Below are 15,279 nucleotides of genomic sequence, written 5' to 3' on the forward strand. Positions count from 1 at the left end.
CTGCCTGGAGGAGGGATGAAAAGGCAGAGGGAGGGAAGTTTTGGGATATGTGTTCAATATGAATTGAATCAGGTCAACTAAACAGGCAAGAGCTGAAGTCTAGACTAAGGTTTTCATTGTATTTGTGTGGCCAAACTCATGTTTGTTAGGGAACAGAGCTCCACAGTTATCTACAGGTTCTCCTGACAATCCTGCACTGCCTTATCCCTCCCCAAGGGTCTCCTCTCAGGTCAGTTCTCCAACATGTTTGTGCTGGTAGGGACAAGGTTTCATGTGCCACATGAAATAAGCAACAGATTGGGGCAGAACTCTATAGAAAAGGCCTTTTGAGGATTCTGCCTTGCAGGAGAGGATGTTGGAGCAGGGAGGAATTATTTTCCAGGAGTGTGATACATTTCATTTTGCTAATGCATATAATTACATTTGTAATTATATGTTAATAATAATTACATGTAATTAAATGTAATAATTACATTTGCTATTGTCCAGTGAGGGCTTTGATTCAGAACAACATTTTTGCCCAGTTTGGGGTCATCCAACTGCTTAATTTTTAGCATTCTCCATCAGCAGCATCAGCAGCCAATAAAATCAAGCTTACCTGAATTCTAAAGAGTTCAGCAGCAGCAGGAGCTGGAGGCAATGTCCCCACCTGGGTCTATGAGAGTCCTGGTCCCACTCTGACACTTGTTGCAGAACTCAAGCAGTTTATTGAGCTGAGCTGGCCAAGGGCACAAGTGTCATTGCCTCCTGCTCAGGAAACATCCTTGCTACAGAAAACATGGGCAGCAAACAATCAATTAGAGGAACAAAGGAAGAGTTCAGAGCCAGGACCACAAATGCATCAGCATTTGTTTCCCTTTTATCACCAGTGTCACCTTGTGCTTCCTGAGGGTCTGATCCTGCTTTTGATGCAAAAGCATTGGTGAGAGCTGCATGAACAGGGCAAGGAGAGACCCTGTGAGGAAAATCACTCAGCACTGCCAGAACACATCTCAGGCAACTGAAAATGCTTTTGACATGGGAGGAGATGCAGGAGCACACCTGTAGATATGTAGCACATATATCAACATCAGCACTCATTGTGTTTATGAAGAATTTCATTGAATTAAAGATCTGGAAAAACACTCCTTGAGTGATTCCAGTCTGCAGCACACACACCCCATGACATGCCTTTTCTCCCCCCAGAGTGTTATATTTCACCAAACTGGTGAATTGTTAATTGCCACAGGCTGTCAACCACCCACAGGCAGCAGTGGTTTCCTCACCATTTGCTCCTGTGCCTTCCCAAAAACAGCAATTCCTGCAGGTTCCCAAAGCCCCCACATTTCACACAGGTACATTCCCTGTGCTTTAGTGGGAACACAGCACAGGTACACAGGGGCCTGTGATAGCAAAACATAATTTGTTCAGATCTTTGCCTTCGGGGTGAACACCAAGATGCTGCCAACAGCCCGAAAATTTGTGATCTAATTTAGAGGCAGCGAGGCATGCCTTTTCTCCAGGCCCTTTGGAAAACAGAGCTGGGTTTCCACTTTTGCATAATCTAGCTATTTTTTTTTCTACCTTTTTTTATCTTTTTGAAGTACTAAAGAGTGTTCATCTCTTCTCCACAGAGCAGCATGCTGAGACAGAAATGAAGGCACACTGTTGGCTGGGCATGCAGCCTTGTGCTCCCACTGGATGGCAGGTCAGGCACTGGGACACTGAGTTTGGTGCTGGCAGTGATCAATTACAACCACTAGAAAGGGGGGAAAGTAGGGGTTTACAATTCATTTTTGCCACCGGTGCACTATTAAATGTTTAGAAGGCTGTTCTACAGTTTTCTGTGCACTTTCTTCCTAGTCCTTCATCGCAGTACAAAAAAATGTGGTAACAATGAGTGATAGGAGATTTCAGCTGCAGTTTTAATACACAGCATCCCATTTTCCCTTTTTAACCCTGCCTCTGGTGGAGTGTGAGAGATGGGCTTAGAAATATCTCAGACAGACAGACAGACTAGGGATCCTTTTCCCCTCCTTCTTCCAGAAAATTTCTGGGTAAAATCTGCTTCTTCCAGTCAAGCTAAAAATACTGCAAGAAAGAATCTTTCATTGTGAAGCAGCACTTGGAAAGGTTTCCTAGAAGTCACAGGCTGGGACTGAGAGTTTGAGCTCCTGAGATTTACACTTGGCTCTTGCACTGCACAGTTGTGTGTTATATGGTTTTGTTCTCCTTTGCCCCTGCTGCACTTGGACAAGTGACAACAGCAGGGATGGAAATGCCAGGACATCCAGATTGCCCAGGATCTGCAGCTGGAGCCTGTGGTGCCCCACACATCCCTGGCCCCACAGGCTCGTCAGTGAGGCATCACCTTGACCAAGGGTAGTTTGGATGAGGAGGTTCCTTCCTGGGAAGGGCTTTCAGGGGTGACAGGACCCCATCTCTTGCCTGTCTCCCCTGTGATACCTCGTTCTGCCTCTGCCCCCTGGAGATCACCCAGCAGATGATCTGCACAGAATGGTTGACATCAGAAAGTGACGGATTTGGGGCAAAGAAACAAAAAGATAACACACATCTTGGCAGAGCCATCCGTTCTTCTAAAGGAAAACGCTTCCCCTTTCCACCTTTTCTTCCCAGGAGCAACTCCCCAGGGGCACCAGGTGATCTGTGTCATCTTTGCTGACTAAGGCAATGCTGGTTTTTGGCCATCAGCACCTCCTAGCTGTGCCCACCACCAAAAAATGTGAGTTTTACTCAACTCATTGCCATCCCTGCTGACACCCCTGGGATCCCACCAGTGCAGACACGAAAATCCAGGGCCAAAAGTGAATCCTGAAGACAAAACAAGTGCCACCAGCCCAGCTCCTTGTTTCCAACACAAGTACAGGGAGTTTTCTGCTAACATGACTTAGCAGGATGCATTGCTGCTTAGGTCAGGACAACCCTTCAGAGGTAAAGCCACTGTCTGGCCAGGGCTCAGCTGCTGTTGGGGAACTTTTTTTTCCCCCCTCTCCCTAAATTGGATCCAGCTTTTGTGGGCAACTCATTCCATATTGTCTCTTTGGGGCTCTCAAGCAGATATTCAGTGAATTTGGAAAGAAAATCCCAACCTCAGCCTCTCTTGTGAATACTTATTTCCAAATAGCTCCTCAGCCATCTAATGAAAAGGTTTTTCAGGCTCTTTTTTGTGCTGTTTCCCGCGCAGCAGCAGCAGCGCTGCGGGAAGGCCGGCGGGGCTCCCGCCCTGAGGCGTCACACGGTAAAGGGGCTCGGGAGTGAGAAATGAGTGTGGGCTGAGTGCTCGGCAGCGGCTGCCGGCACCTTCAGACAGCCTCGGCGGTGACGAGGGGCATCCATCCACCAATCCATCAATCCGTCCCTCCGTCCATCAATCCGTCCGTCCGTCCCTCACGCTCCCGCCGCGGCCTCAGGGCCGGGAGCGGCGCGCGGGCTCCACCTGGCGGCGCCGGGCGGCGGCTGCAGCGGGACCGGCCCCGCTCCCCCTCACGGCGGCGGGCGGCGTGCCCGGGGCCCGGCATTCCCGGAGCCTGGTATTCCCGGTGCTTGGCATTCCCGGTGTTCGGCATTCCCGGGACCCGGCATTTCCCATGTTCGGCATTCCCGGTGTTCGGCATTCCCGGGGCCTGGCATTCCCCGTGTTCGGCATTACCGGGACCCGGCATTCCTGGGACCCGGCATTCCCGAGGCCCGGCATTCCTGGTGTTCGGGCTTCCCGGGGCCTGGCATTCCCGGTGTTCGACATTCCCGGGGCCTGGCATTCCTGGTGTTCGGCATTCCCGGGGCCTGGCATTCCTGGTGTTCGGCGTTCCCCGTGTTCGGCATTACCGGGACCCGGCATTCCCAGTGTTTGGCATTCCCCGTGTTCGGCATTCCCGCCCTCTGGGAAGTGCCAGGACACGCCTGGGCTTTCCTTCGCTTGGAGAAAAAGGGCTGAAGGCCGTGGTGTTTGTAAGGCCGCAGCCCAGGCAGGGCCGCTGAGCAGTCGGCAGTTTTCCAGCAGCCACATATTTACCACCCTCTATGATCACATTATTTACAACACTACAGGCTAAGGTATCAAACTCCTTGATGCACCTCCTTGCCTTTCACACCCAGCGGCACCCAAAGCGCTGTCACACACAAGGATAGTCCCCGTTGGGAAGCGGGATTTGGCTGCTTGGACAGACACCTGGGAGAGCCGGTACTGCCTGGACTGAATTTATCAAACACTTTTCCCGGTGGCTGAGCTGCCCAGCTGGGCTGGGCTGGGCTGGCATCACACCATGAGCCTGTGGCTGGTATCACACCGTGAGCCTGTGGCTGGTGGGCTCTGGCACGGGGTGGATTCAGTGCTGGGCATCAGCAGCTCCTCTGGAGAGTCACCGTGTGGAGCCCTGCAGAACCAGCTGCCAGCTGAGGTGACAGGGAACTGGGTTGGGTGATGCCCATTCTCAGTTCCCAATGGACTTTGTCTCACCCACAGGGTGCCAGAATAAGAGCTGGCAGAAATGAGCGTTACTGGCATTTGTGTTCAATGCCTGCTCTGCAGGAACTTAGCTCTTCCAGCTATTAAAGACAGTCAGCAATATCCTCAGCACTGCAAATATGTGCAGCCAGTAATTACTGATATCCCTTTCCCATCAGACCTGTGGACTGCTGCCATCTACCCCTCCATCCCCTCCACTCCTCCACCTAAAAAAACCTGACCAAAACCAAACCAAACAACAAACCATTTTACACTGCTTGAGCAATCACACCATATTGAGACACACCTGGCTGCATTAGTGCTTGAACCACTCCAGCAAAGATGTTATGAAAGATACTGGTTCAAGATACTTGGGAACGATGGTGAGTAATGGGAATTGCCCAATTCCACAGGCTAAGGGTCAGATCCTCAACTGAAGGACTTGACTATGCAGTATTGTCGGCTTTCAGGGTGAGAAGAGCTGAAATGCAAACTGGAAGCTCATATTTAATTCTCAGCCATTCCCCGAGGCTCCCATGAGGCCCTCCCCAGCATCACAACCTGGCCATACACCAGTTGTTCCACAGCAGTGGAGTATTTGTGATTCTGGATGAGTGGACCTGTAGTTCAGTTTCCCAATCGTCAGTGGGATGACAGGTCACTGCTGTAGGGGCTTGTGAGAAGCTCTGGGGTGTGACTTAAACTGGCCACAAACCTTTCCCTTCCAGTTCTCTCTCATCTGAGGGAACAGACACGTTGACAGTGCCCTGCTGCCAGCAGGGAGAGCAGAGGGATGATACAGGATATGCCCAGAGGCTGCCTGCTCCCTGTATTGGCACGAGCTGGAGCTGTTGGGAAGCCATCAGCCTGCTTTTGCAGATGCCTTGTACAAACATTTACATTTCTCTGCAGACACCATTTGGTTTTATCTGTGTGCTCAAGCTTTTCTGCTGTAGCCAGCTGGGAGGGAAGGGAGGGTGATCCCAGACCACACAGAGAGGTGCCACAAATGCTCCAAGCTCACAGCCCCAAGGAGGATCCCAAGCAGGGGGGTCTGGGGTATTCAGCATCACCAGGGACTAAAAGGATGCAAAGACAACAGGACTCAACACTAGGTAAAGGTCAAGTTGTACTCTTGAACTCTGTCTTACCTCAGAATTACTTTTCGGGGAGCATTATCCCTCTCTTGGTGTCTCCTGAGGGTGAGCTGAACAACCAGTGATGTTCCCTTTTGCAGGTGGGTGAGAAGGTGACCAAAGGACTCCACATGTCCCATCAGCAAACTCTGCACCAGCAGTCACACCCAGGAATCACCAGGCTCTAAACCTGCCTTTATTTTCTGTCGCTTTTCCAACAGGAGAGGCAACTTAAAAGTTTAAATCTCACCAAGGTTGAATGATATAAAATGAAAGCTTTCTAGAAAGCTGAATTTATGAATTTCAGGGAAAATTCTGACATCTCAGAATATATTCTTAGTCACTATTAGGAGAAAAACAAGCTTTTCTGTGAGACAAAGTCACAGAACTGTTCTGTTTCCATGATGTTGAGCCATTTCATTTTGATAATGTCAAAACATCCTAAAATACTGCCTTATGCAAAACAGTAAACAGATTAAGCATTTCAATAAGGCAAAATGAAATTAATTTACACAAGCGAGTCAAAATGATTTGTTTTGACTTCCTCCTTTAAAACCAGTCAAACTACCAGAAACCTGAGATTTCAACACTAACAATACAAGGTAACACTTCCCGACTGTTTTAGACCAGCTCTTCACATAACAGCCAGACTGATTTCAGCTCCAGCAATAACCATTGTTTTGTTCTGCCCTACATCCCACTCCTCTGGAGGCCTGGGGTGAAGAGCTGAGCACAGTTATGGCAACCCTTGGGGCTGCCTTTGCTGTATTTTCTGCTGGTCCTGTAACTTCACCTGGGCCTGAGCAGGTAAAACTGAAGAAGCACCCAGATGACAGCTCAAAGGAAAATTGTGGCCATCAGAAGCAAGAACCTGGAAAAGGATCATTGTCACCTCTGTGGAATCACCTGGAGCACACAGGGCTCGAGACTGGACACTTCAATCGTGACTTCTGAAGTTGTACCAAACCAGTCAGTCTGTGTTAATTTGTAATTAGAGTGGTTGATTTCTTGTATTGACATCTCTTTTAAATCAAGCTGAAAAGCTCATCCTGTTAGACTCTGTCTGTCAGCATTTCTGTTCCTCTCTATAGGTACTGCTACCTAAGAAACTTCAGACTGTGCTATTCCAGGCCTCACCTTTCTTTCACAGGTAATTTTCAAGTATTTCAGCTCCTATAAAAGGGCTGAGACTCTGTTTTTTTATGCTGCAACACATTCCCCCTATGTCTTTTCCTCCTGAGAACACCAAAAACCTCTCCCCATCTGCCCCAGTTTGTTCCCCACTTTTAAGAAATGCACAAAACTTCAAATACTGCTTACAGCTCCCACAAGCAGCAAGGCCAACCAGCTACAATGCAATGGAGGCTCAAAAAAACTAGAGAAAATTTTATTTTCACAAAACCAATCTGCAGGCAGCCTGGCTCCCTACTCCCATCACAGAAGTGCCACTGCAGACCATTTTGGCAAGGGAAGGACCCTCTCTCTGACATTTTGTTTTCCATCTCCCCTGGCTGTGGGTTCCCCAAGGTGCCCAAGCACCACCTCCCCTGTCTGAGCCCACTGCTAGGGCATTAAATGGTTTCTCCATTTATCTTCAGAAGGGATGGCAAGAGAGAGGCACATAAAATATTCACTTAGTGCATTTATGCCAGGTAACCCCTCCCATCAGCCAGTCTGGCCTCCCTAGGGCAGTTGTAGGAAGAACCACAAAGGTCCAGATACATTTTTCCCAGTCTGCCCTTTCAGAGTGGCTTTTTCCAACTTCAACACTGTGTTTTACCTTTCAGGTTATTTCTTCCTGACCCCATCAAGTAGTGCCCTGAAAACATAAAAACAGATCAATTTAGAGATGACAGTTTTAATTCAAACCATAATCTCTGTTTTTATAAATGTATCCTCTCTAAGTTTCCTGGTTGTTTGCATACTAAATAGACTGTCTTGTTTTCACTTCACCACCTCTTTGTATTGTATTATTTTTACAGCTGACAAGCACTGTTAGACTGTGAGAATGCTGCAGTGTCAAAAGCAGATTGAATTTGCTGATTGCTGGAGTCCTTTGTGCTGCTCACACAAAATTCCTTCTTTCCCCTATAATACATCTGTTGTTTGTATATTCGATAAAGTTAATATCTGTGAAATCAGTCATTTCCCCCAGCTCTAAATTACACTGCAACAGACAGAAGATTGACTTCATTGTATTGACAAGAAAGAACTCTCAACACTTATTATTTGTGGGGACTTGGAGAGATTACAAAAGCACACAGAATGGCTTTATCTGCGGGCTGTATTTCTGTAAAAGCTGATAAGGTGATGTATGCACATTAATGTGGGAATAGTTTTTAACAAACTTCTACCTTTCTAATATTTTTGGGAGGAAGAAATAAAAAAATAGCATAAATCAATACATCATCCCCTTCCTCTCTTTATGCCAGTATCCTCTTTAACACCAATCTCATGTGCAGTATTTATGTCTACATAAATAATTCAGGAACCAATTAATCCAATTCTTTTATAATTACCTCTTATAATGGCATACAGCCCAAATCCCAGCAGCTTAATTGCTACTTAATGGAGATATTTATGACACCAACAACTAGTAAAGAATATAGGCACTCTCACTTATGTCAATTAGGGACAGGGTTTAAGCTACTTAACTCCTGATTTGGATTTCAAACACCTCTGAAGTCCTGGAATTTGAAAGCACACAGGTTTTTGGAGCAAGAGGCTGCAGCTCCCCTATTTCACATGTATGAGTGTTCAGGAGTCAGCCCTCACTTGCTGCAGCAAGGTGACAACCCCCAAGTGCTGCCATTTCCCCAGTGCCTCAGCTCTCCCAGCAGGGCTCTGCTGGATTTTGTCTCTTTAGCAGATGTGACCATGTTTGCCCAGGCTGGCTTCACACACTGTGGGTGTATGAGCACAGATCACCTTGAGTTCAATCCCTGAGCCTTGTTTAGGACATGGAAGCAGCCTGGATACTGAGGGTGTCTCAGATGGGAATTACTGGGATGCACTATGGATCCTGCCCCAATAAAGCACCCTCAGCACCAAAATGGACACTTCACTCACTGAAGGACACCACTCAAACAAGGGAGAGCAGAAATATGGAGGTCTGGGAATATCAGGAGTGAAAATTTCCTGTGTCTTGATTTAGAAATTAGTCTCTTCTTGCTTCAGCTTATCAGGCCTGGGATTTTCCCTGCTAATCCCTTCAGAGAAACATGTGAGAGAGAAGCCTTGAAAAAGGAATGAGTGTTTAGTGGCCTACCCAATTTGCTATTTGTCCTCAAGTGAGGAGGATATTTCCTGAGCACAGTGTGACACGCATTGCCTGCTATAAAAGCATCTTGTGAGGTTGTCTCACACATCCCTTAAAATAATTCTTGAAAACAGGAGAGCATTCCTTGGAATTCCTGTCAGGGATGTTTTAAGCAACCTGTTACAAGATCAGCCAAAAAAGGCACCAATATTGGGGTAGACAGAGGCAACGTGGTGTTTTTGAGAAGGGCTTTATCTGCATTCAGCTGCATCAACCTCTTTTGCCTCAGCCCCAGAAACCCTAAAGTTAAGGCAGGACAACAGCCACAGGATTTACGCATTTTGGATTCAGGGACTGCATTTAGTTCAACCTGAATGTAATTTTGATTGACTTAAGGGAAAATAAACAGTTCCTAAATGAAAAATGAACACCTACAGATTGGCTGGCACAGGTTTAAGTACACTCACAGAAAATCACTCCTACCGATTTTCCCTTTGTTACTAAGTTCTAAAATGTTAATGGCTTTCAACTTGCAAAAACACAAATGCTCCGAAACTTTGTCCTGTTACTTGTAAAGTGCATTGCATCAAGAAGTACTTGGTAATTAGAGGGAATGTGCATTTAAAAGCTTAAGAATACAGCTTCTAACTGAGAGTCACTTAGTTTTTATGATTGCTTTTATCTTTACAAGCAGCTGAAGACATCCTCTGAAGTCTTAAACTTGTCCTAATCAAATGTTTCAGTCAGTGTATTTTCATGAGACCTGGCAAATTTATTCCATTATGCTGCTATTAATGGTGGATATTTATGCATTAGGATGCAAAGAAGCTACTCCTACAACTAACATTTCTCTAAGGAAAGTTTTGTAATTACGCCAAGAGATTGGGAATTGGAATTCCTGGGTTTCTGCTGAGCTGTGGGACAGACATAATGTGCTGTCCCCAAAGTGAGTCACTTCGATTTCTTTATCCACTGAGGGCACAGTAATGTTTCTAAGGAATTATTGTGAATACATTTGATAGAAGGGTGACTTTCTTTGGCATTTAATCCCTTCACCTGCATACTCACTCCAGGGCATGTTACTGCTGCAAGGTTCTTAGAGATCCTCAGCGCAGTTTTATTGTGTTTATGGCTGGTTAATGAGTTAATCCCTTTCTCTCTGACCTGAGTCACAAAGCTGAGAAGCTGAATTTGAAGCAACAACACTGGCTAAGAGGTAGAACAGAGAATTTTATGAGGAAATCAGTGAGAAATTGAGTTGTTACTAAAGGTGTTTTCAAATACCTTTACTTTGTTTACAAAGACCTTTACCTTCAAATACTTTTTATTTGGGGAGAGGAATAATTTTTTTTCTGGATTATCCAACTTTTTTAGAAGGAAAATAAAACCACTACTGCTCCAAGACCCAAAGACTGAAAGCTTCTCAATTTCTAATACAATCATAGAGATCTGTTTGTTCAATAAAAAAGAAGAACATCTGATCTTCCTGCTGCTGGACCCTTCACTCCCAGCACGTGATGAGCAGGCAGGGCAGACACGCAGTAGGATGCCCTGGAGAACAGCAAGCAGCAGAGTTTTATTTCTAGAGGAAGAATCTCTATTTCTTCCTGGCCCCAAGGACAAGGATACAAACAATTCCCTGGAGTGTCCCATGTCTCCCAGCATTGTAGGCCTTGCTTGTTTCTCCGGTGAGAACTTCATCACCAGTGGTGCCACACCAGGGTGGTTCTGGACCAATACATACTTGGGGGGCTGCTGCTGATCTCCAGGGTCTTCCCTTCCCCTGGGGATCAAATACTTAGGAAAATTCAAGATATGGGAACAAAACTGAGCCCTGTCAAAGCCTCTCATGAAAAATGGGAAGAATCCCATGCCAGGACAGCCTCTGTCCTAGGATAGCTCTCTAGTGGTGTCCTCTCTGGTCTGCCACGTGCCAGGTGGGCAGCCCAACTTTTGGCTTTTGCATGTGCCAGTTGTAGCCTAGAGTCCAAGGATCTATTGGGTTGGAATTTCCCATTGAAACAGCTCTATCTGGCTGAAACATTCCACAAAAGACTTTGCAGAGAAGGTGATTTTATTCAAAGGAGTGTCTTCAGTTTCACAAGTGCCCTGACTTTGGTGGAAGGAGTCTCCTCTCTGAGCTGACGGTGATTTATCTGCTCTATTAAACCCAGTGACAAAGCCCTGGTGCTTTCAATGGGACCAGAAATTAGACTGTCTGTGAAAAGGCAGGAATGGAGGTTTCACCTCAGTTGCTCTGATTTAAATGCAGAGAAGCTCTTGTGGCTCCTTTTGTGTTATTTCAGCTCTAAAGGAACAGAATGGGGAGCGGAGTTGTGCCGTAATTGCCTAGGGCTGAAACCAGCAAATAGTTCAAGCAAAAATATTTTATCATGGAATTCCCAAGTATATTTGGGAAACTACTGATTCATTTCTTAGAAATGACATAATTTCTTTTCATTTAATGATAACAAAACCAACAAAATAAAAACAACAACAACAAAAAAAACCAAACCAAAAAAAAAAAAAAAAAAAAACAACCACAAAAAAACCAAACCAACAAACAAAAATACCAAAAAAACCACCCCAAACATAAAAAAACCCCACCAAAAAAATCCAAAACAACCGGCCAAACAAAATCCTTTGCCACTTCTCACTTACATTAAGAATATACTTACCTGGACATCTGTTTCCTTTTTTCCTCATATTTCTCTCAAGGTACAACTCAACCAACAATAAATACCTACATTTTATCCCCTGTATTTAACAAATAAAATTCTATGGTAATTTCACAATCAACAATGCCTCGTGTTAGGAATTCCATTATTAAATCTGATTGAATATGATTAAATATGGCTCATGCTTTCCAAAATGGGTTGCATGATGGATTTAAATGAACTCATTAGTGGTTAATGCAGCAAAGTGCTTTCTAAATGCTAATGTTTGGCTGCCTTTGGCTCGTTAATTAATTTGAAGATTGTGTAATTATGGGAGCTTTCGATTAGCATACGTCTCTTCTTTTTATTCCCAAACAACAGTTGTTTGTGTGTAACTATTGGAAATTCAATTATATTTATAATAAAAATAGGACATCAAACTGCCCAAACAAGCACACTCTGCAGGGGAACAGCATCTTTTCCTTTAAAGTCTCCTTTATTACTGTTATTTTCAAAAAGAACATGGGCTCAGCAGCTTTCTCTCAGCACAGAGAAGGGAGAGCAAAGCACATGGCACTGCCAGATAATTACACACCCCTGAAGAGCTGTGCTGGATGAGTGAGGGCTGAATACAGCTTGGGAAGAAGCAGGAGCAGAGCCTGGCTTGTTTCCTCTCTTTCTTCCCTCCCCCTCTTTCCTTTTTTCAAATTTATTTATTTTGTAGTTTGCTTTTAAAGGCCAAGAAGCCTGAAATGAGGCAGTAGGGCTGGTCTGTGTGTGCCAGGACAGGCACAGCCCTGGGCTCCTGACGAGCATGCAGAGGCACAGATTCCAAGGATTCTGCACCAGCTGGAAAAGCCACACCTGTTAAACTCTGCCGGTATTTTGGGCAATGAATGCACTGGCAGCTCCATTTTAAATAACACCACAAATGGACATGAAGCAGAAATAGGCTCTTGAGCAGATATTAAGCACAAGGATGGGGCTATAGATGTAACAGAAACAGAAGGGGACCAAGTGTTGCAGCCAAGGCTTGTGTCTGTAACAGAGATGGGTTAAAAGAGCTGTGGGCTCATGAGTGATACTCCAGGGATACCCCATGTCCAAGACTCCTGGAGCTGTAAGACTCCTGGGTGGAAGAAGGAAAAAAGCACAGAAACTCCCAGAGACATTTTGAATGACAGCCACTAAAAATTTAAATCAACTCCCTCAAGCATTTCTCCCATGCTTTTCAAAGGCACATCTGATTTCTCTAACAAGTCCCATGGTTGTCTTCCCAGCACACACTGAATTCGCATCAGTCCTTATCATAACAGGAAACTTGTTTGTCATCAATAGATTTTGTTTCCACTAAGTATGGGGTTCTCTGCTGTAGTTACCCAGGGCCATACACAGCTGGATGCAGTAGTATCACAAGTGTAAAAGCCAGGAAAACAAACCTGGGGATTCATTAGCATGCACAGCACTGCCTGAAAGGAGCCTTTCTCTGCCAGCAGCTGCAAGAGCAGCAAGGCATTAACATATGGAATAATTAAGCCAAATAAGTAACTACTGCATTTTCTAGTGAAACAGAACAACTTCATTTTCTTAGTCAACTTGTATCTCAAAAACATCCAGTGTGTGCATCACTTATATAAATCACCTGATGACTGTGGTTTTTATATTGCTATTAACCATGGATGCTCATCCTCTGCACTTCTATATGGATATATTTTATTAAAAAATGAGCAACTAGGCATGATTTAATAGCACCAAAACCTCAACACCCTCACCGCATCTTCCTTCGAGGGAAAAAGGCAAGGAAGGAATGATTATGAAGCAAGACCTGTTGGCTGGGCTGAACCCACTGCTGCTTCCAAAACCAGAACCCTCATCCATTCAGATGCCAGAGAGCCATGGGATGTAATGGCCTGCACTGAAATGTCACCTCCTAAGGCAGCTGGGAAAGTGAATCACTGATTCAGCAGCTGACTGAAACCAGCAGAAGATACAGGAATAGAAACAGGCCAGGGAAGAATAGTACTGGTGAAGGGTGCAGAGATAGGATACTAACAGGAAAATCACCAGGGCTTTTGCCAGTTCTCTGGAGGGGAAGGCAAGGAGCGAGGAGGAAGGAACCAGGCTCTCAGGCAACTCCTGCCACCTGCAAAGTCTCTTGGGCTGATGAAAAATAAATGAAACAAAACCTAAAACATGCACTTCAACCATGGCCCTGGCACTAGGAAAAGGTGTAGCACAGTTTAACAGGCCAGCAGCAAAAATGACAGAAAAGCAGTGGATTTTCATGCAAAACTGCAACCATTGCCTGAGGTTCCACCAAATGTCTGTAATCAATGTTTAAAGCCAAAGTCACAGAGATGGGGGTTAGGGAGTTTTTTTGTACTAAAATTGTACTGAAGTTCCCAGAGATTTGGCTGCTGAATTTGACCCAGCCACCCTAGAAATATCTGTAATTCCAAGAGGGAAAAAGCCTTCACCCTTCTGGAGTAAAACATCTATGGGTGAGAGAGACAAAACGCTGCATTGCTCATATCCCCTCTCTGTTGCTGGTCAGGAGACTGCTCTGCTGTGAATCACACCTTCAATCCTGTTCTGTGCCACAGGGAGCCAGGACAGGGAAGAGCCAGCACTCCTGCAGGACAGACTGATGCAAGGAAACAACAGGAAGGTCTGGAAGTGCACAGCAGCCAGCTCCAACAGCCAGCTGTGCCTGTGGAAGTCTCTCTGTTGCTCTGCAAAGCTGACAGCCTGGTACTGTTCCTGAAATCCTAACCTTTCCCTGCATCCCCCACACACCCACACAGACACCTGCACCTGCTGCAATTCCCCTTGGAAGAGCACTCCATCCACCCTTCAGCTGGAAGGATCACGATCCCAATGCATCAGCTCTTTTATCTGCCTTTTCATCTCCTTTTTTCCACCCTTGAGGCATGCTCCATCTTCCCTTCTGCAGACAGGGAAGGCCTGCACACCATCATTTACTCAGCGGAGGACAAATCTGACAGGCTAATCTTAACTTCTTAACAGCTGTGTTTATTTACTTAAGTAGTAAATTGTTTCCTCTAAAGCACAGAGGGATTGGTTTGAACAGACACACATCTCTGCAGTTGCACATGCTTTCTCTTGAAACTACACATTTTTCTATCACTGAAGTATCTGAATTAAAGGCAATCTTGGGATCCGAGCTTTGTTTTAATGACTCCTCTGGCTGCTGCTTTGTATCCAGGGGAAGCCAGGCTGGAAGTGCAGTAAATTGGCTTGCAGGAAATGGGAAATAATAACACCACTTATGCTCTGAGTCTGACTGACTACACTTGCTCCCATTCCAAGACTCTTTTCTGTTACCCATTTGTAGCTCAGTTCGGTTTACATGAGCAATTCCAACTCTACATTGCCCTTTCAGCCTCTCTCCACACTCACCCACACAGGATAGTTCTGTACAAGCAGCATCACTCGAGGCCAGAAGATCTACCAGGACACTTCAATGAGTCACTCACCCACACCCTGAAACTTAAAATCCAGCCCTATTTGTCCAGACCAAGCTGGTTTTTATGTTTTCTGGAAACAGCTCTCAAAACATGGTGAGTCCTGCTGGGACAGCAGCAGTTCCTGAGCTTGCAGTGCCCTGTGGATGCTCCTACTCACAACAGACTGTGACTGCTGAGCCTGTACAAAACACAACTCCTGCCCTAACACTGGGAGAAGGAAACAAACCCCAAATCTCACAGCTTACCCTGAACCAAGCACTGCTGCAGCCATCCCAGCTGGAATTGCAAGTTTTAG

Source organism: Zosterops lateralis, assembly GCF_965231275.1.
Source record: "Zosterops lateralis genome assembly, chromosome: 10".
Lineage (NCBI taxonomy): Eukaryota > Metazoa > Chordata > Aves > Passeriformes > Zosteropidae > Zosterops > Zosterops lateralis.